The sequence below is a fragment of the Arctopsyche grandis genome, chromosome 5, assembly GCF_051622035.1.
Source record: "Arctopsyche grandis isolate Sample6627 chromosome 5, ASM5162203v2, whole genome shotgun sequence".
NCBI classification, from domain to species: domain Eukaryota; kingdom Metazoa; phylum Arthropoda; class Insecta; order Trichoptera; family Hydropsychidae; genus Arctopsyche; species Arctopsyche grandis.
The window spans coordinates 24,209,434-24,230,243 of NC_135359.1; the positions used below are offsets into that span (position 1 = coordinate 24,209,434).

Below are 20,810 nucleotides of genomic sequence, written 5' to 3' on the forward strand. Positions count from 1 at the left end.
CATATTCGCATTTAACCACAGATTGTTTTGTGATTATGTACGAATGCGAATGCTCTTTCATTTTAACTAGCTCGATAAACTATCGCATACACTTATAACCTATTATTTGAATCGCATTAGTAAATTATTATCCAATTCATTTTATGTGACTTTTTAACCTTTTTCCTTTCTCTTTTAGCTATTTTTTTTAAAACCCACATATATGTACTATGTTACTGTCAGGGATTATTTTTGTATAATTAGCACTAAAGTGTGATATTTTTACACCATTGTTCATACACACCCTGCCATTTATTATATTTACAAACAGCCTTTTCATTGGTGTTATTGAACTTTTTGCACGTTTAGATAGTTCATCATTTAGTGTTGATTTCATATAAAAAGGGGCGCTGGTCGCAAAACTAGCTCTCGTCACGAACTACTCTATCAAATTAAAGCGACCAAGCCTTACTTTTTTCAACCATTTATTAGTCAAAACAAGCTAAAAATGTTGTGTTTTTTTTATATATATCCTTGTATGTATTGCAATCAAGGAAGGGTTCTATGTACCATCGTATACGTGGATTACAGAATAAATGACTGGTTTTTAGTTGCCCAATTGAGTGAACACTTTTTTCCCGATCATTGCACGGTGTAATTTTTTTTTATTATTGCACAACATGGACAACCCCATAAACTACCGGAAAAAGTTAACGACTGATTTCATTCAATCAGCTCTTATTAGCGATTGTGAAATTGAGGTGACGGAAATACATAATATGATAGTCCAATGATCGAAATTGCGAAATTTTCAAAGCCCTATGGACCGTCGAAAATTTTATTTAGAAAGTCAATTTTCCAAAGCGAGCAGATATTTGGTCAAATTACATTTTTCTATTAAATTCGATGCGAGTATCAAGTCATCCGAGGCGATTGTTTTCCGATCCGTACTCCCGTTGCTTTATTGAAATGATCGATTTCCGGATTATTTTACATACATTTTATTTTTGGACGAAAAACTCGGTTGAATGATATTCACGGTTGGTTTTTTTTCGCATATCGTAAAACCTTGCGGGAGACATAGCTATTATGTGTTTTTTATATGATGATTGGATTGGTCTGCGAAATGTCGTAAAAATCTATGTCTTTTGATGTAAAGTTCTGAAAATATGACATTTTCGACTTGTTTATAATTATTTGGATCGATAACGTTATATTGCATTGGAAGTCAATATGAAATTTCACTGCAATGGACGTGATTTTGTATAAATTGGCTTAAAGCCGGCGGCTCATTTCCGACACACTGACTTCGTTACACACATCTTTTTGATTTCTTCTTCAAACCGGATGGTGAAGTAACCTCTTAATATAATATAATCAGTTCATCTCATATACATATTTACAAAATGCATGCTTTCCGTTTCGTTTAAAGTCTTCTTGCAGTTGTATAAAATTAATTTAATGAATTTTATAGCATATATATATTTCGTATACGAAACGAAATAAATTACACGTATGTCTTATCTTCACCTCATGCACGTGCTAATAATTAAAAGTTGATAAAAAAATATACGAGGAGAATTCCTCTGTGCAACTTTCTAAATGTGTTTGTTTTTTTTTTGTCGGAACCATCTCCAGGAAAACATTTGTATGTGTAGAAAAACCAGTTACCATGATTAATTTGTACTCTCTCATCTTTTGTTTGCTTTTAGTAAATTGATTAGCTTCAAAAAAGTCATACATCGCGTATGATTTATAGTGATGTTGATTTAACATTTAATACTTTCCTACAGTTTACAGATTATCCTAGTAATTATGAAACTTTCATTTAATAATGGTGTTCGATTGTTTGATTAATAATGACTCGAACGCAATAACAACCAACGCGAATTAATGATTTTCCATTGAAACGTTATAAGCGGATAAAAGCGAATCGATACTATAATTTTACATGGCGTAATTTTCAAACAGGCTTTCGTCGGCGGGGAAAATCTTGCTCTGAATAAATTACAAAAAAATGTACAATATTAATTGGCAATGATTTAAAATCAATATTAGACATTATTATGACTAAAGGTCGGAGTCAAATGGGCGCCGAATGATAAAAAATGTGCATTTCACGGGCCGCATTGGGCAACTGATTTTAATTAGCTTTACTCTGTTAGTTCAGTGACATTCCTGCCCGTTAAAAATTGGTGATCTGATTTTGAACCACTTCCACTCTTCAGATCGCTTTGATATCTTACCGACATACATACATATGTGTAAGCGACATAAGGTAAGCTATCAGTGTCTCCAACATGAAGCCAGAAGAGTATAATCATTTAATCATCAAACCAGTAGCTTCGATTACTGGTTAGCATGTAATGCTTTCAAAACGAGTGGTCATTGATCCAATCCCTGTCCGGTGCTGCTGGCCAGACCTCGGATATGTGAATCCAGGTCGATTTTTTCAGATCAGAGTTTGCTTGATTTTCATTGAAACGGTTCCAAAACATTCCTTGACTTATTTCTCGGAAATATCGAGTTTTTCAGCATTTTGAATTCGCTGGTTTGTAAAATGCTAATTTATCCATAGTTGTCTCTATGAAGCTCTGTAAAATTAGTGTAAATTGTTTATAATTGGCCAGAAAGGCGCATTGGGTTTTCCTGTTAGGGCTTCCTGGTATATGTATATAAAAAATTACATTACGAATTAGAACTGATAAATAATTACATCGGAATTTTGTCAGACCGAAGCGATGACAGCTAACTATCGAAACGTGGCATTCTACCGCCCCTTCACAACTCAATTAATCAGTGGGAAAATTAACTTTTTTAAATTATTAAAAATTATAAAATTTAAATTATTTTTTATTAATTTAAATTTTACCCGAATTTTGCCCGACGCCCAGACCAGCAAACAGACACGGAGACACATGGACACTCGTGTCTCCGTATGCGCGGATATGTCTCCGTGAGCGCCTTGTGTCTCCGTGTGTTCTAATTTGGACGCAACTTTTCGTACATATGTACATACATTTTATTCTAATAAAAATCATGTTTTTACATTGAAATATCGCTGTAGATTTCATATATTATTTTCCATGAAATTATCTAGTGTCTTCTTTTGCAAACAATGCGAAATAGTAGAAATCTACGTAGGTGCGGTGAAGATTTGCATTTTTACGCTAGTTTTCTTGCTATGTGCAATCGGCGATTAAGTTCGCGGTTCGTTGACGATCTGCACACGTACATATTTCTTCTTCCTGTACGAAACTTGAACAGTTTACTCTCACTGAATTTATGTGCATACAATGTACATACGTATGAATGTATTCACATATAAATAGTAATGTACGAAACACTTCATAATCGATTACCAGCTCGAAAGTCGATATACAACAGGTAAACATATTATAATAATAACACGTGTCTACCACACGCTTTATAAAACGGTAGCCGTTATCAGTAAAATCCCCATTCAACGGTTTTAATATGTTATTTGGAAAGTGCAGGAAAAGGATTGCACCATCGATTTTCGTGCTTCGATGACACGACCATTTTTACCGTCGACTGTAATAATCTATCATTATTAGCGTTGAAAGCTCTCTCGGCCCTGATTTCACTTTCTGTATTGATCGTATCACATTCGTGCCAGCATTTTCTTATCTATGTCATAAACTAGCTTCGGGTTCTGTCTGTGCATATCATTTTTTTCATATTTTTTTTTTCATAATTTAAACGTTATTTTATTCGATATTCGTGTGAATCGTTGTGTGAGTGAAATTTTTGTGAAGCGCCGTGTCATGTTTCTCGAAGGTTAACAACAGCTTCGGACCGCATCCAAAATTATTCTTGAGCAATCCGTATTGTTGAATTAGATCTTGCATGTTGCCGAGGCGTGCCGGATATCTAATAAAAGTGTTCTCATATTACACATATATAATACGTGTGTAGTCGAGATGACAATCCACTTCGGATGTGCTGCGTTTGGGATTAGATTTTGTTTGGATTTGAATTGAAAACACGTCGCTATTATGTACATATATCGGTAGTCTAATTTTTAGTTGCTTTTTTTTTAATGTTTAATTTCAAAGCATTTCACTTGACCTTTTAGTATTTGCGTGCGTGTGTGTGTAATTTTTAGAATTTTTCATTTTTAAATGTCACTATAATCATGAGCGTGTAATGCCTGTGTTTTATTCTGTGTACGAAAATAGCGTACATGTCGTATATTATTTCCATTGAAATTTATTTCGTATGTGAAAATCTCTAGTTGATTATTTTATTTTGCGACGATTTAACAATGAAGCGATTGCAACCTGTAACTGATTATTTCGGAAAACGGAAAAACGCGATATCAAATGCTGTGATCGTGACCGTAACTGTTGTTAGTTAGCATTGACAAAAATTCGCTTCATTTCCGCTCAATCCATTGAAAATGAAATTAAAAAAAAAGAGCTTTACTTTTGAATCGCATTCGTATTAAATTATACACTACTGACTGTGCCCGGCTTTTCCCGAATATTTTTAAATGCAAGCAAGTTCGGTTTATTTTACCATTAAATTAATAAAAATATCTTACAAAAACTTTCAAATTTCAATTTTACTGTACATACATATGTAGGTATTTTTTTTAAATGTTCACTTTCCCAAAATGTTACCGGGATAACACACACTTTATAAAACAAATTTAAAATCGATCTAGATAGACCTCTTAAATTTGTTTTTGTTTTTACATAAATATATTCCAGGAAGGCCTAACAGGTAGATCCCAATGCGCCTTCCTAGACAATTAATTACAAACATTGCAGCATTTATATTTCACAAATCGCTGTGTTTCGAGAGGCTGAAGAACACGAAAATAAGAATTAATTAATTCATTCATTCATCCATAGACACATCTATGGATTTAGACTTGTACACAATTTTTTACATATTGTACATAAATCAAATTCAGATATTTGTGACAGCGGGTAAGATGCCAATTTGACGGAGGAGCCGTTTCAACAATGAAATTAGCTAAATCGGCAAACTCTGATAAAAAACGATCGACTTGAAGTCACAAATATCCAAGTTTGACCTGCAGTATTAAAGATTAGCACGGGATCGAATCCGGTAACATCTCGGTGCTAACCATAAACGCAAACCGAGCCATAATGTAGCTAGCTATATATTGTAAATATACCATATATTTATAATATTTTATGTACATATATTTTACCATTCAAATCCAATTTTTCATTTTTATTGAATTTTTCTCGCATTGAGGTATTCATTTTAATTTTTAATGATCTCAGAGTTGACCTTTTTATGCGTTAATCCATTATGTATAATCTTTGGCAAAACTAGGCTTTGCCTTCTATGCATTATGTAATAAAGGTCTCTTACCGTATAAGCTTCTCATAAATACATATTTAATGCAACAGGAATGACTTTTCGAGGCTGCCAAAAATTTATTAGAACTATTCCCAGTTTGATACATCACATAAAATACACTTAACGATGATACTACACAGTGCATAAGGTCAAACGCGTACCACTTGGGTGTTATTTTTCCGTTTCGATATAAACATTTTACATCTGGTTTCTGGTCTGAACAATGTATCGGAGCTTTCTAAGTGGTCGTTGATTAAATTATTGCCACACCGCCGCATGCTGCAGTCACTTGTCTTACAAAAATAATAATATAACCCATCCCAGTCACGTTGAGCTCGTAATGGTTTTTCAAGGCGCTAAACCACTACCAAATTTGGCATAATTGCCCAGTTGAAGTATAGGGCCTCGAGCTGGCTGAAGAACGCGTAAGGTCGACCTTTCTCTCATTGGAATGTGAAAGATGTATACAAGGAGGAACATGCATGATTTATAATATCGCCTAACGATTCTTACAGTACGTTCACGTGTAGGCGTAGCCAACCCTGAAATACGAATCCATTTTCAGATTAAACTGAATGTGTGTGAAACTAATTAATTACACTAACGAATTCTCGCCGAAAGTTGGCGACTTTGCTATTTTCGATCACGCGATTATACAATAACGTGTGCTGGACTGAACACCCTTTGTTTGTTTTGTTTTTTTTCTTCTTTCTTTTTTTGGGTGGGAAATATTTTCGATGTCATAACGTTAAGTAATTGTTTTTGAAAAGGCATATCAATATGTTCTGTGCGTTGCTAACACGAATATCTGATGACTCATTATGGCAACGACAGGGCTAACAAGCGCCCCTTCTATAACACTCATCGGTTTAAATAAGTATTTTTCGTGAGTAATTTTTTGTATATGGCTAGTTGTTTGTCCATTGATATCGTCCATTGATATCGAGTTTCGAAAAGGAATTGATATACGAATTAAAATAAAATTATATATGTTTTATATAAATATAATGTGAGTATAGGCACGCGCACGTATTAACAGTAAAATTTTGAGTGCGCGCATTACACGCTCGCCGATCCAACTCGTTCACCCGTTCCAAATTATGAATGAATGTGACCCCACCTGTTCCAACTCGCTCAATATCAGGAGCACATGTCAGACGCTACACATAACCCCACATCCCCGCGTCTCCTCGACACGATCGGTCGGCACGCCAAATCCCTATAGCGGATGCTTAAAATGCAACCATTGGTCAGAATCTCCATACTAGTCGACGCGTCCGCTACATACATACATACGTCGCGTCCGTTTATATATATATATATATATATATATATATATATATATATATATATATATATATATATATATATATATATATATATATATATATATTGTATGTATATTGTAAAAGTTAATACTTTTAAAATTTAATAATTAATATGAAACGTGGTTATTCGCCTTTGTGTTATAGTATCGCCAAAAAATAATTATCGCCAGAAGCACTTCGTTAATTGGTTCTTCTTATGCTTAAGTTTTTATAAATGTTGCTTTAATTTATCGCTTCAATAGTCGTTTTATATTAAAAGCGTCTTTCAAAGTGGAAAACAAAATTACTCACCTTACATCTATATATATACTTATATATATATATATATATATATATATATATATATATATATATATATATATATATATATATATATATATATATATATATATATATATATATATAAACATATATATATATATATATATATATATATATATATATATATATATATATATATATATATATATATATATATATATATATATATATTGTATGTATATTGTAAAAGTTAATACTTTTAAAATTTAATAATTAATATGAAACGTGGTTATTCGCCTTTGTGTTATAGTATCGCCAAAAAATAATTATCGCCAGAAGCACTTCGTTAATTGGTTCTTCTTATGCTTAAGTTTTTATAAATGTTGCTTTAATTTATCGCTTCAATAGTCGTTTTATATTAAAAGCGTCTTTCAAAGTGGAAAACAAAATTACTCACCTTACATCATTTATTCTAAATATATTTCCCGTATCAAATATTGAATTTCTTATTGAAAAATCGTTTTATATATTATAATATAAGTATTGAACAAAAACCTATTCAAATGCAGCCGAACGATTTAAAAACCATCGATTAAGGTGAAGGCAACAAGTGAACTGAAACCACGGTGTTTTGTTTAATTGAAGGATATTTTTATATTTAGATTGAAATTTTATTTTAGTACGACTATTATCAAAAATGCTTGTAATTACATATTAACTTTGAAATTCGAACTTTTCGGTGTTAAATCTTTCAAATAATTTTCAAAATGAATTACACGATATTTTCGTACATCTAACGATGCGTGTAATCACCTTCATCATAGGCAATTTCCACAATTTATTCGTTCTTAATGATTCTCGCTACTTTTTTATATAATTTCGGTACATAAATTCGTGTCTGTGATGAATCATTCTCCTATAGGTTTCATTTTTTTATGTCTTAAACTCGTGAACTTGATCTTGAATGTTATCAATTTATTGTTATTAAAATAAATATTTTGTTTTTTTTTTGCAGGTAAGAATAGGCGAATAGTAATCGAGAAGGTGTTTATACTGCCCGAACGACAGGTATTTAATCATTTAAACATGAATCTATCATTAAAAGATTAGTGAAACTTGATTTCGATGACCCGTTCGGTACCGTTGTACGAAATCGGCATGCAAGGTCTTCGATGACCTCCAAAAAATCTACATAACCTTGAGAAATCGCCAAGAACTGGTAATCGTATGCGATTTCATCTCGGACGGGTTCTTAATTTCTTGACCGACTTTGATCTTGGTAGTTAGCAACTTTTGTTCCTTCTTCTGTATATGTATTTCCAGACGTGTGCCTAATATTGTTTCGTGCAACACGAGAATATTTTCATTTTTTTTTTTTGCAACACCATAGTTTTGTTGAAAATCATTAGATCTCGTTTCGCTTACATCGTACAGACTGGCAGACAAGTAATTACGTATTGATAAATGACGCCGACATTTTTGACCCGGTCACACACATTACGTATTGTATATCCAATTAGATTATCGAGTGCCGTTCTAATAGTGCATACTCTTTTTTTTTTTCAAAGTAAATTTTCTAATGAATTTTCCAATCGTTCCTTAGGTGCGACAGATTATTCAACCATCTACTCAATGTTTATTTGATGATCTTGGCGTATTCACGTGTGTGTTTGAAAATCTATCTGCTTTTTTTGCTTGTTGCCCAAGGCGAAAACGGGTCAAAATCGTGTATTTCAAAAATTCATTTAGCTCATTGGGTACCAACTGTATCAACAATCTCTAATTAATCAAATATGTTGGAGAAATTGAATGAGGTTATTATATTTATATTTCTATTAAATAACAATAGTTTGTGCATATACATATACCGTTTATATTGACCAAGTTTCTTTTATATTATATGTAATTCGTAATTGCACAGATAAATAATTTTTATTATTGACATTACGATTTGCTATACTAAGTTAATGTTTATTTTTTACTATTGTTCTACAATAATAGTAGTACAGTTGACCCCCGATAACACAGATTTTGATAATACCTGCAACTACTCCCCGAGAAAAGGTCCCGGATAGTACACATCCAATGTATTGAACATGCACGGTCCCTAATATATGTATGTATTTAATTTCTATATGTACATATATGTATCGATATAATATTGTACAACACTGGTCAAAAGTATGAAAAATTCCCCAAAGTCTTCATTTTATCTTACCGGTTTGGTATGAACAACGCGATTAAAGTCATTAAAATTCCATTTCGCCATTAACAAATGGATATGCAGGGGATAACTGAATCATCAATATACTGGGAATTTCCATATGAGCCTTCGGAAAAGTTCGATCCATTTCATTAGAATTTTTCCTCATATATGTATATGTTTATATATATTACATGTTAGTAAATGTGAATGTCATTTGCAAATATTTTAGATGTATAAAACACCAATTTTCATTATATTTATAAAATACAACTTTCATAATAACTGGCCCTATTCACTAGGTTGCCTCGGTAAACCAACCTTCAGCGTTTACTCAAGGCCCTCGACATGATGTCACTACCCTCAACGAATAAGTATAAATATGTAGTCAGGTATATGTAGATCAATCATTACATTATATATGTATATACAGAATAACAGAGGGTAGTTTCACTCGTGATATGACTGCCGTTTGACTGATGAAGATGGCTTTTATATTCATTGACCAATCTTCCGATGATTTCTTATTATAGAAATGTATATAATTACAAGTATCACTGCGAATTACTTTCAATATTTTTTCATTGAATATCTGAAAATGAAAGTACTTAAGTTTGCTCTTAAAGCTCTGTTTGTTTATAAAATGTAACCAATACGAATTTTAGCGTATTTTTGGATCTCAATTTGAAATTTTCATCTTGAATGTTTGTTTGTATTACTCCCCGAAGTAACGTGTGCCATTTTCGTAGGATCAGTATGCAATGGGTTCCAAATGATGCGTGTGAATTATATCAAACTAGTTATAGGGCGAAAACACACTGACAGACACGCGGCACGTGTTTTTTTTAGTTCCTTCAGTTCATTGTTAATTATACGATCTTATTATTTCGACAAGATTCTCCTACATTTCAATACAAGGATAAAATATCATGGAAAACACTCCAAGGTGTGATTTTTGGACTGGCTGTCGTAGGAAAGATTATGCGTGGTAGCGTTTTTTACATGTGCTCTTCTAAAAAAAAGTGTCGCGTGCCTCTCAAGTGTGTTTTCACCCTTATTGTACGCCGTAACGTCTGACATGCCATGGGGCAAGTGTCTCACCTATGGTTACTGGCTAGATAGTACACAAAAATTCCACCCATACACGCTCTGTACTAAGCACCCTGCATGTTCAAAACCAAATCCTACATTTATATATAAATAAGTTTATGATGAATTGGATTCGGTGAGAATCCCATCAAGTATCATCCGTAAATAAAAACAAATTGCCAAAGATCTATAATAGTAAGTAATGGGAAGTTTTAAAATCTATTATCCATAAATTGTCTATAGTTTCAAGGGGTCCTACTTCCACCATCTTGCAATATCTAAAGACTCGTTCTCCCAACTTTTTCGGTGTAAGTATTTCGTCTTCGAGTTTGTCAAAACACGTATACGAAAATGTTTTACTTAGAGAAATACTTATTTTACGATGTATACAAAAAACATTTTTGTATACAATTAACAAACTCCTGTTTAAGCAGGTGAAAAGTTGAGAGTTGGTAGAACGGAGCGCACCGAGTCCCAATATAATAGGGAAAAAATAAGCTGTGCTTTTGAATGAATGTTTTTTTTTTTCATTTTATACAGTACTAGTTGTTTTACCCGGCTTCGCTCAGTATTTGTAATATAAACAGATTAAACATGGCGAATCTAATAGTAAATTTTCATTTGTTTTTTTATTAAATTTATTTGAATCGAAAAAAATATATCGAATCGTCGTCATAGAAACTTTGTTTTGTTTCCGAAGTTACCAACCAAAAATACATCCATACAGTGTTGTAGTTCTAAATAAAATTGAACCAGGTCGGTGTTTCATTTTTACGACCCCCCCCCCCCCCAGCTTTTTTCCTTACTAAAAAAAAGTTGTATCCTAATATTAGAAGTTCAAATATTTATAAAAAAATATCAAATAATATTTAACAAATATTCTTACTTATGATATATTTTATAAAAACTTCCATAATGCATCCTCTTCAACATCTTTGATTTTGCAAAACCCGTGCTTGTGTGTCAACAGCAACATTTCCTTTTAGCAATGCTAAAACCGTGCAACATATGTATACATATGTCAAAAAACTATCAAATTTTAACATGTGAGTTTAGAGATGACTATTCATTTAAGCTGAGTTCCCTCATTTTATCTATCCTCAAGTGCGTATGGTCAATAGTTCAAAGAATGTTTTCTTTCAAATTTTTGGTGGTTTTAGATAAAAAAGCCAATAAATTTCATTAAACGTCGTAAGTTTTGATCGTGCTCATATTACTATTCGATTGTGGTCATCGAGTGTCAGAACCAGAGTCTGCTCACAATATTTGGAATACAAAATTTTAGTCGAAATATTTTTTATATCAATCAAAGTGCCGGGGCGGTGACCTGGCCCGACTACACCACTGCATACATATACATATATTTTTATTTTTATTTTACATACATATTTTCACATACATATATACAAATATACCAGGAAGGCTTAACAGGTAAACCCCAAATGCGCCTTCCTGGTCAACATAATTATTACATATATAAAAAGTCTATTTCGAAATGATATATTACATAGATGTATTTGCTGTTAGAAAACCATAGTTGCGGAAATTAGATGACACCATTGTTGTTTGTTTTTTATTTTTGTGAGTGCTCGTCTATGCCATGACCCTTATTTTTTGCTGCGCCTGATCAACATTCCCAGCAGAATGGTACAAATCGACCGTCATTGTTTTCCCCACCTCGAGCGTGCGTATTTTGGAATCAATTTCGATTTGTCATCCTCATCGATTTAAATGCAATTTTCCACCGAATACAAGTTTCTGGTTGCGGGCACCTGACCGAAGTCAGCGGTGCGGAGAACCGGTGCGGGTGCGCCCGATGGCCCCCTTAGCGACCAGTACTGCCGTGACGTTCGCAGCGTTCGGCTGTCCCTGTCGTTGTCGGCTTGACGTGAAATTTCCACCCGTGACGTGTGACGTGACGTGACGTGACACGGCCGGTGACTCAGTGGCCCTCGCGTTAACGTGTGTTATATGTTCATCAGTGACCTCTCTGTGCTTCTCCCCGTCAACCACTCGCTATGTTGATTGTTTGTGGTTCCAGAAGTGCAGCGGACACCCGCCACGGATAACTTTGACGCTATTTATGATTTGACCAAGGTAATTTGAATGTGTGTCTGTCTTCTATGTCAAAACGCGCTGAAAAGCCTTCACACGCTTACATACGTGTGATTTCCATGTGAGGATGGTCTATCGACTAATATTATTCATATGTTGTTAGCATTTCGCAATGAGGATTTATTTTCCTTGAGAACATTTTATTATTCACCGTTTTGGGACTGTTTCGTTGAAGCTTATGTTATTGCTAGTATCGTTGTTTGTATGCGGCTAATGGTGGCAATTAGAGAAAATCGTATCTTATCTGTGTACATTGTTTATGTATGTATGTATACGATCGCCGTCTTCCATTTTTTTTTTACTGTTTATTATAACTTTGATGACGTGTTTTACTGCTGCAAATTAGTTGAATTCAACGGAAATTCTCCTTTAAATAATTTTATTATTCGGTAATGATTCATGGTGGTTTTCATTGCGGTCAGTGTCGCATTAAAATGGAAATAGAGGTACGCTTTTTATTATTATTTTATAGTCAATAGATCTGGAACAAATAAAATGTATAATGCGAATAGAAAATAAGACGAAATATTAAATTAAGATTAGTTGCTTTTGAAAGCAGGTTTTTGGATTTTAAGGCTATGATTCTGGAATATTCAAGGAAAAACGCCTTTGATTAATGCCTCTTTTTACTTGTTTGATTTTGATTTTTAAATGCTTTTTATTATTACTAAATTATGTTCACAGTGCATCTTATGTCTATTTAATAGCTACTGATCTACTGATCATTTTCTATTTTACAATTTTATTTTATTTTTGTTAGTATTTAAAGTATTATATTATTCTAATGTTAATGTACAGCATAATAGGAAAAATATCTCAAAAACCTATTTACAATTCTATCCTTTTTATTACTTGTGATGATGTGCTTATTGTTGAAAATCAAAGACGTTTTATTAATAATACAAGGTGTATGGAAACAATTAAGGCTAGAATGGCTTGGAAGGAGATGGAAAGAAATATAGGCAGGTGCAAAACATAATATTGGCAGGTTTAAAAAAATATTTGTTATTGGCGGCGTTTTGGCAATACATATGTGCAAGTGCTTGAATGTTAACTTAAAATTTGTGCTTGATAAAAAAGGAATGAATGGATGAACTTTTTGAGATTGCAGCGGGTGAGAATCGGATAAAATTGATAGGAATATGTAGAAGAATACATATTGGCATAGGCGTTGATTCTAAAAGTATCGATACTGATGTATTCTAGTCGTCGAAATTCATCATTAGGAAATTATACCAATTATACCAATTTCCAAAAGTCAATTTTCAATGTATTACATATTGTTGGAATTTACTTCCCTATTTAACTAACTCATAACTTATTACAATACAAATTTGAATTTAGGGTGTAAAACCCATCCATCAATAACTTTTTTTTAAGATTTCACAAAGTGTCAGTGTTTGATTCGTTGTGATTATTATTGAGATATTGCAAGTTATTCCTAATTTGTTTTATTGGCTCAACTCATTACTGATAATAAATTATTAAATGTAACACGAGATAAAATGGTCCAAACAAAAATATCGAGCATATTTACATACATATGTATGTATAATGTAATGAGGACGGTGAAGAGGACTTTTCCGGTAAACCAGCATTCTAAAGGTGATCGCCCACCGTAAAATTTCCGGCTTATAAATCCGGCCTCCATGTGTTTCTTTTATTAATTACTTAACCTGTTCAAAGACTATAATAATAAATATACAGCTCAAATTTCATTTTAAATCTCCATTTACATCCAAAGAATTTTATTATATTTATTACCTAATGATGATCACAATCTACTGACATTTTATCTTTCCTGTTTGTATGTTGTATTGTCGAAGATCTGCTTTCCGACAGTTCATGCTCGCGCACAGACGCACCGGTGAAAGTACAGAATGTTTTTCTTTTTTATGTTTATTTTTTTTTACCAGCAATAAAGTGTCATATGAGATTCACGCCACAGATTATTAATGCGTTATATTTATTGTTATGAAGGCGTGCGTACAATGGAATCGATACGGAAACGTAACGAAGAAGCACGCCTTATAGAATGCTAATAAAAATGTAAATTAATAGGAAGTCATCTCGTCAATTAGGAATGGTAATACGTAAACGTCCGTTCGAAAGTGTATTTTTGCAAACCAAAATGCGGATTTGTCTCAGCAAGCACTTATATGGTGAATCGCCGAGGGAAATCTCAACTTGTACATACATACATATATGACAGAAAAAATTCCGAAGTGGATTCGCTCACTGCTTGAAACGCTTAGATTAGATATATTGCAGAAATGAAAATATCAGAATTGCTGTTTTACAAAGATTCGTTTGTCACGATTGTCTCTTGTGCATTTGCTTTTTAAACATCATTGGAATTAACAATTGTTTTGTTTCATGCGGTCGTTTATAAGAACGTTAAACAAAATTTCATGTGCTTTTTCACATACATAACTTTGACGCAATACTGCTTGCAAGTCGACAGGCCAACTTATTATGTGCTAGCATAATCCTTGCTCTGTGCTCTAACTCTTTGAATGCTGACCAACGCCGATCGGCGTTTCGCCAACAATTCTATGAGCCTGAAATACGCCGATAGGCGTTGTTTTTTGAGTATGTAAAAAATAAACAAGAATACTACCCTTTACTACAAGAATACTAAGCCTTTCCAGATAGCATTGAAAACAAATCCATTGAACACGGGTCGTGTAATCCGTGTCAATGTTTATAAAGACTGATTTATACCGGAATTTCTGAATTTATAACTATAGCAGAATTTATCGGTGGAAATCCCTAACTGCTGAGTATTTTAGATTGTGTCTTGGCATTTAGATTGTGAGCATTACATTTTAATAACAATGAAGATGGAACTAGTTTTAGAAAAATACTTTCATTAATAGATATATTAGAGAGTCTAAACACACCTTTACAAAACTCAAAATCATGGGCGGTTGTTATCTAGGGTTTGTTTTGGATTAGCTACAATTTTTATACCTGCTTTCTATTAGATTTCTAAATAATTCTAGTTGGAAATGTAGATGACATTTTCAGTGTGGCGGGCTTTCAACAGAAAAGACGTCAGCATTCAAAGGGTTAAACAAAATTTCATACACTTTTTCACATAATTTGACGCAATACTGTCAACAGGCCAACGTATTATGTACTATATATGTAATAATCCTTGCTCTATTTAACGATATGAGTATCATTGCTATGCGAGTGATTTATATCATACTGTTTATATGTACCCTCTCGAATAGAAGTAGTTATAATATATTAGATAAGTAAAACGCTCACATACATAGTTTATGCTGTAGTAACGGTAGCATTTCGCTCGATTCGAGGTGATCCAATGACTGACTGTACTTGGAACCCCGCTAGTCATGCGATATTCATTCGTATGCACATTTGATCTGGCTGAATTGATATCGAATTTCTTCAACCGCAGAGCCACGACTATTCGATCCTCGACACCACCGCAATCGTACCCTGAGATCTCGTTCACCTGGAGAACCGGTGGACCGTTCAGTGCGCTATGTGTGTTACGCGGGCATACACTTGAGGTGCTTCTGTGCAAAAATGATAAGGGAAAAAAGGCCGAGTGGCTTCTGTGCAGCTTCTTGTGGCCGTATCCTTCGTCGGCGTCCATTTACCTTCAACATGTATGTACATACATAATACATATCGAATCGGTAAAGTATGTAGAAGTTGAATTTTGGTGCGATTGCGTGACGAATTCGTCGTCGGTGAAAAGTGATTTCGAACAGATTGCTCGACTAGTAGTGGCTTTTTTCGTAGTCGTTCACTTTGAAAAGTTTGTGTGGATTTGCCGATCAAACGTTTAACTTTTCCACTTGTCAGACTAACCGAGCGACAGTGATTGGCAGTGCCATTTTTGCATCTGTCAAATTAAGGAATATGTTTTTTGCTCTTTTCGATTTGACTTTTATATGGTTTCATGTCGGAATTAAACTGGTATCGAATAGTAAAATACGCGTAAATGATTATTATTAGACGATTTTCTAAGATATTGTGTTTTTTATTATTCTTAAGACTGCTGAAGGATTTGTAATTTGAGATGAATTGTTTCAATATTTGCATTCATTGATATATTAACCAGCAGAATAGACTAGTGGTTAGTGTATGTATAATGCTTTGAACAAATTGGTCACGGGTTCAAATCCCACTGGTTTCTGCTGGCCAGACGTTGGATTTTTGACTCCAGGTCGATCGTTTCCTACCAGAGTTTTCCAATTTATCTGATTTTCATTGAAACGTTCCAACAAATTGGTAATCCTACCCATTTTCTCACAAATCTCGAGTTTTCAGCAATCTCAAAATTCGTTGAATTTTATAAAATGCTGCAAATTTACAAATTTGATCATAGATGTCTCTGTGGATACGTATTTACTTCGTATAATACTAATAATATTTATATCAAATGTACAATGTTTCTGGCCAGGAAAGCGCATTGGGGTTACCTGTTATGCATTCCTGGTATAAATTATATATTATATTATTTTATATCTCAATCATTTGTTTGCATATTCAAATGGCAATAGGAAGTCACCATATACGAATATATGCCATATTCTTTTTTTATACAGGTAATGACTTCACACGTTTTTAAAGGTTTGTTGCATCTAATTTTGGAAATCACTGATTATAAGAAAGTACTGTTGTGCGGTGGTCAACCACACCTGTTGTCGACACGAGATCGAAGATCGATAGGAGAAATTCGACACGTGTAATTCGTTTAATTCATTCCACCACATCAGCAATTGCTTCACCTTATTGAACGTTTATTTTAATTTAAAATGTTGTCCATTAGAAAATAGCTAGAATATAAATTACTTTTCGGCAATTCACATGGCCTGACATAACTAGAAAGTACAATACATACACACATATTGCGAACATTCATTATTTTTCCATTTAAACGCACTCTATCTGAATGCATATGTATATTTGGGTCGTTTCTTTTCTCTCAAAATCCGCATCGGGAAATCAAATATAGCTAAAAAATTATATTTCCCATGTCGTTACGCAATTATTTTGATTACTGCACACCGTGAGAGGTTTGCAAACGGTTAATGCGACATTTTACTTTTGAGTCGCCTATTTTGTTGTATTCGGAATTCATTTTTTCGTGGGTTTTTGCCACACGTCGAACGATTTACGTACATTCAATAACATAATCGGCAAATAGTTCGTGCACACATTCGCCGCACGAACTCGCCAAACCATGGACACAAACAGCTTTACAATACACGTCTTTTTGCGTTGAACACGTTTCTTAGATCATCTCGTAATGATATCATTATGAAGGCATACACATTGTGATAAACCCGTTACAATCCGTTTTGCCCGTAGCGCCGTTTCGGCGAATGTTTTCTAGATACTTTGATCCCTCCTCATGCAGCCTTTCGTTATTTTCACTGAGATCATTTTTAATCGTCTTTTTTATCGTTCGTTAATGCGAACTATACTATAATTATAATAGTTGATCGATTGATAATTTAAACTAAGATTAACTTGTTGCCAGCTGAGCTAAAATTGTTCTGAAAAAAATCAGCATATCTAATGAATACAAAAATTACATGGATTTTCTTTTTCGAATTACAATAGCTAAGTTTTTATTATCATATGTGTAATTAAATGCACTGATTGAAAGATTTCCATGAAAAAAATTGTGAAGACTTTATGCATTGAAGGTGTTACAATTTCCATACAATGCATAAGATTAACATCGACATGTTTGATAAGGATGTGATAAATGTATAAAATTACTTTATAGAGCATCATATATAAAGGAACTAATTGTGTAAAGCGAATACTCTTCTTTCCTCTATAAAAAAAGTAATAATAAGAACATACTGAATCGTACGGCATGGGTCGCGCTCCTGATTTTCACCTGTTGTGGGCGTATCTTCGTGTCATCTTATTATTTCGGTAAGTTTCTCCTACATTTCTTCAAATCGCTGTCAAATCTCTGTCGATACAAGGATAAAATTCCACTGAAAACACTCCAGGGAGGTGAGTTTTGCCCTGGATCGATATTTTCAACCATATTTTTTTTGCTCTCCCTTTGTAATGATAATGGAGAGGCCTGTTGTTATTTGACGAGCACGAAGCCGACGCCTAAGTGTGGTGATGAAATGAATGAGCTAGGGATAGAACTATTGATCAATGCAGTTCACAAACACCATTACGATTAATCTGCTTTTATTTTTTAATTTAATTTAAAATCTATATTTTACCATGATACCATTACGAGTTTTACCCCCAAGCAACACCTATAGTATTAAACTTATACATATATAAATTTTTAGATTATAAATCTAAAATCATATTCAAATAATAGGTAGGAGGGTTTTGCCAATTTGATGAGAAACCGTTTCAACAATGAAATCAGATAAATTGGCAAACTCTGATAGGAAACGATCGATTTGGAGTCACAAATATCCAAGCCTGATCAGCAGCACTGTAGAAATACTCCAAATAAATTATCTTCAATCGAAGTTAGCCCAGGGCTTGATCCTGGGAACCTCTAAGTGGTGAACATTAACGCAACCACCGAGCTATTCTACTGTCAATATATGACTTTTACTACACATATATATGTATGTATCTCAAACAAAACTGTTATGAGAACATATCCAATTAATGAAAAATTAAAATAACTCATGACGAATATAACAAAATATATATTTTTCAAAATACATACTGGTTTGTTTTATATCAATACATTAGTCATACTAGATGTTACATGTAATAAATAACTGAAACTATACTATCGCTCTCTAGTGATCTATTACTATAATTTCCAGAATTGTCGGAAGTGACTGTACTAGCTCGATACCTATCATATATACTATTTTTACGGTATCATTTTTTTATATATAAATATAAACAAAAGAGTGTTGATAATGTAATACGTAATCGTTGACATTTGATTTTATATTAAAACAAAAATAGGATGTATAGAGTGAATTTTCCTTATCTGATTCATGCTTGAAAGTGTCGCATTTTCACGAAATAGCCTATTGATAGCCGAGTCGTTCGACATGTATTTTCTGTATGTATGTAAATCAACTTGACGGTACAGTGTGTTCGCGCACTCACTTAATGACTATATAATTTCCATGCATGTTCGGCCCAATTAATTCGTAATTAAGTTGCTCGAACGCTCTGGAGTCTATTTTTTCACTATTATATGTTACGCCCGAGTTGCGTCCTTCACTCTCAATTTGCGTGTTAGGCCATTTTTTGTACACCGAACCTTTGATCTCGAATCGCACGACGAAGATGATACCCGACTATGATCACTCTTTACAGCTTCATAAGGGTCGGTTTAATTATTCCGGACCGGTTAGTCAAATATCTCACGGCATAATTCGCTTTTCGTGATTACGGCGCTAATTACTCATCTGATTTCCATGTGCGTGTTGTGTAACGTAATGTAATGCTCATTGATTTTGTGCGTATTCATCGTTATTTTCGAATGTTCAGGAAACAATGTTGTAGATATGTATAATAGGATCGTCAGATGACTTGGCCGAAAAAAAATGTAATGTTCAAAAATTAGGCACAATTAAAATGTAGTTTTAGCCGGATTTTTAATACGTACTCTATCGACAGTAGACAATTATAAAACGATCAGACAGTAGTGGAGTTAGTTATTCGAACTGCCGACATGATTTTACGAAACAGAAAGGAAATCGACTTATCTTTTTTTTGTGCAACTCAAGGCTTATGACTTTTGCGTTAAGAAATGAACGTACATATATAGGTAATATGTATGTACCTACTGATTTAACGCAGTTGCGTTTCTTTAAATAATCACTCTTTAAGTTTTGTGAACCCCATTAATTTCAATTGGAGCGTGCTCAAGTGCGAAATATATTTTAAGTAGAAATTTTCTGGGCTTTCGTCGAAAATCAATAGATTTTTCTGATGACTAACCCTTTTTATATACCTCCTTTACGTTTCACTTACGATTACAATTCAGGAAAAAGTTTGCCTCTTATCCGATCGTTTTCATACTTTGCCATATTTCTCATTTTGGTCATCAATATAATTATGCATTAGATTATATCTAAGTGAAAACATTATTGATAAGTACATACGCTTATTTAATTAAAACTTATGATTGCTTTGTACAAATAACATTTTTATTCGTTTTCTTATTGTTATCATCGATATCGCTATTTACAGCCATTCGCCATCCACTGCTGGACGAAGGCCTCTCCAACACGCTTCCTCTTTGTTTTCGTCAATTCTCATCCATCTCATCTCGCACATTTTCTAATTCCATCCACCCATCTCTACTGTAGCCTTACTGACACACCTTTTAAATTCTCTCTGGTACCATTCGAACACTTCTATTATCTACCTTTCGTCCATTATTCCAGCTACGTTGCCATTGCAATTTCAATCTCTTCGCTTGCTCCACTTTATCAACTGCTCAGCCACGTATTCCATTTCCTATCTCT

General features: G+C 33.5%; 1 protein-coding gene across 2 annotated transcripts in view; it reads left to right on the plus strand.

Moving 5' to 3' along the window:
- jvl (javelin-like) overlaps positions 1-20,810 on the plus strand; it is a 134,884-nt gene that overhangs the window by 59,168 nt on the left and 54,906 nt on the right. The window contains exon 1 of one of the 2 annotated variants that reach the window (XM_077431394.1): positions 12,055-12,318. The exons of the other annotated variant lie outside the window; for it this stretch is intronic. The gene's annotated coding sequence lies outside the window, so the exon portion shown is untranslated. Of the gene's footprint in view, positions 1-12,054; positions 12,319-20,810 lie in introns of those variants that run through there. 2 annotated transcript variants of the gene reach the window in all.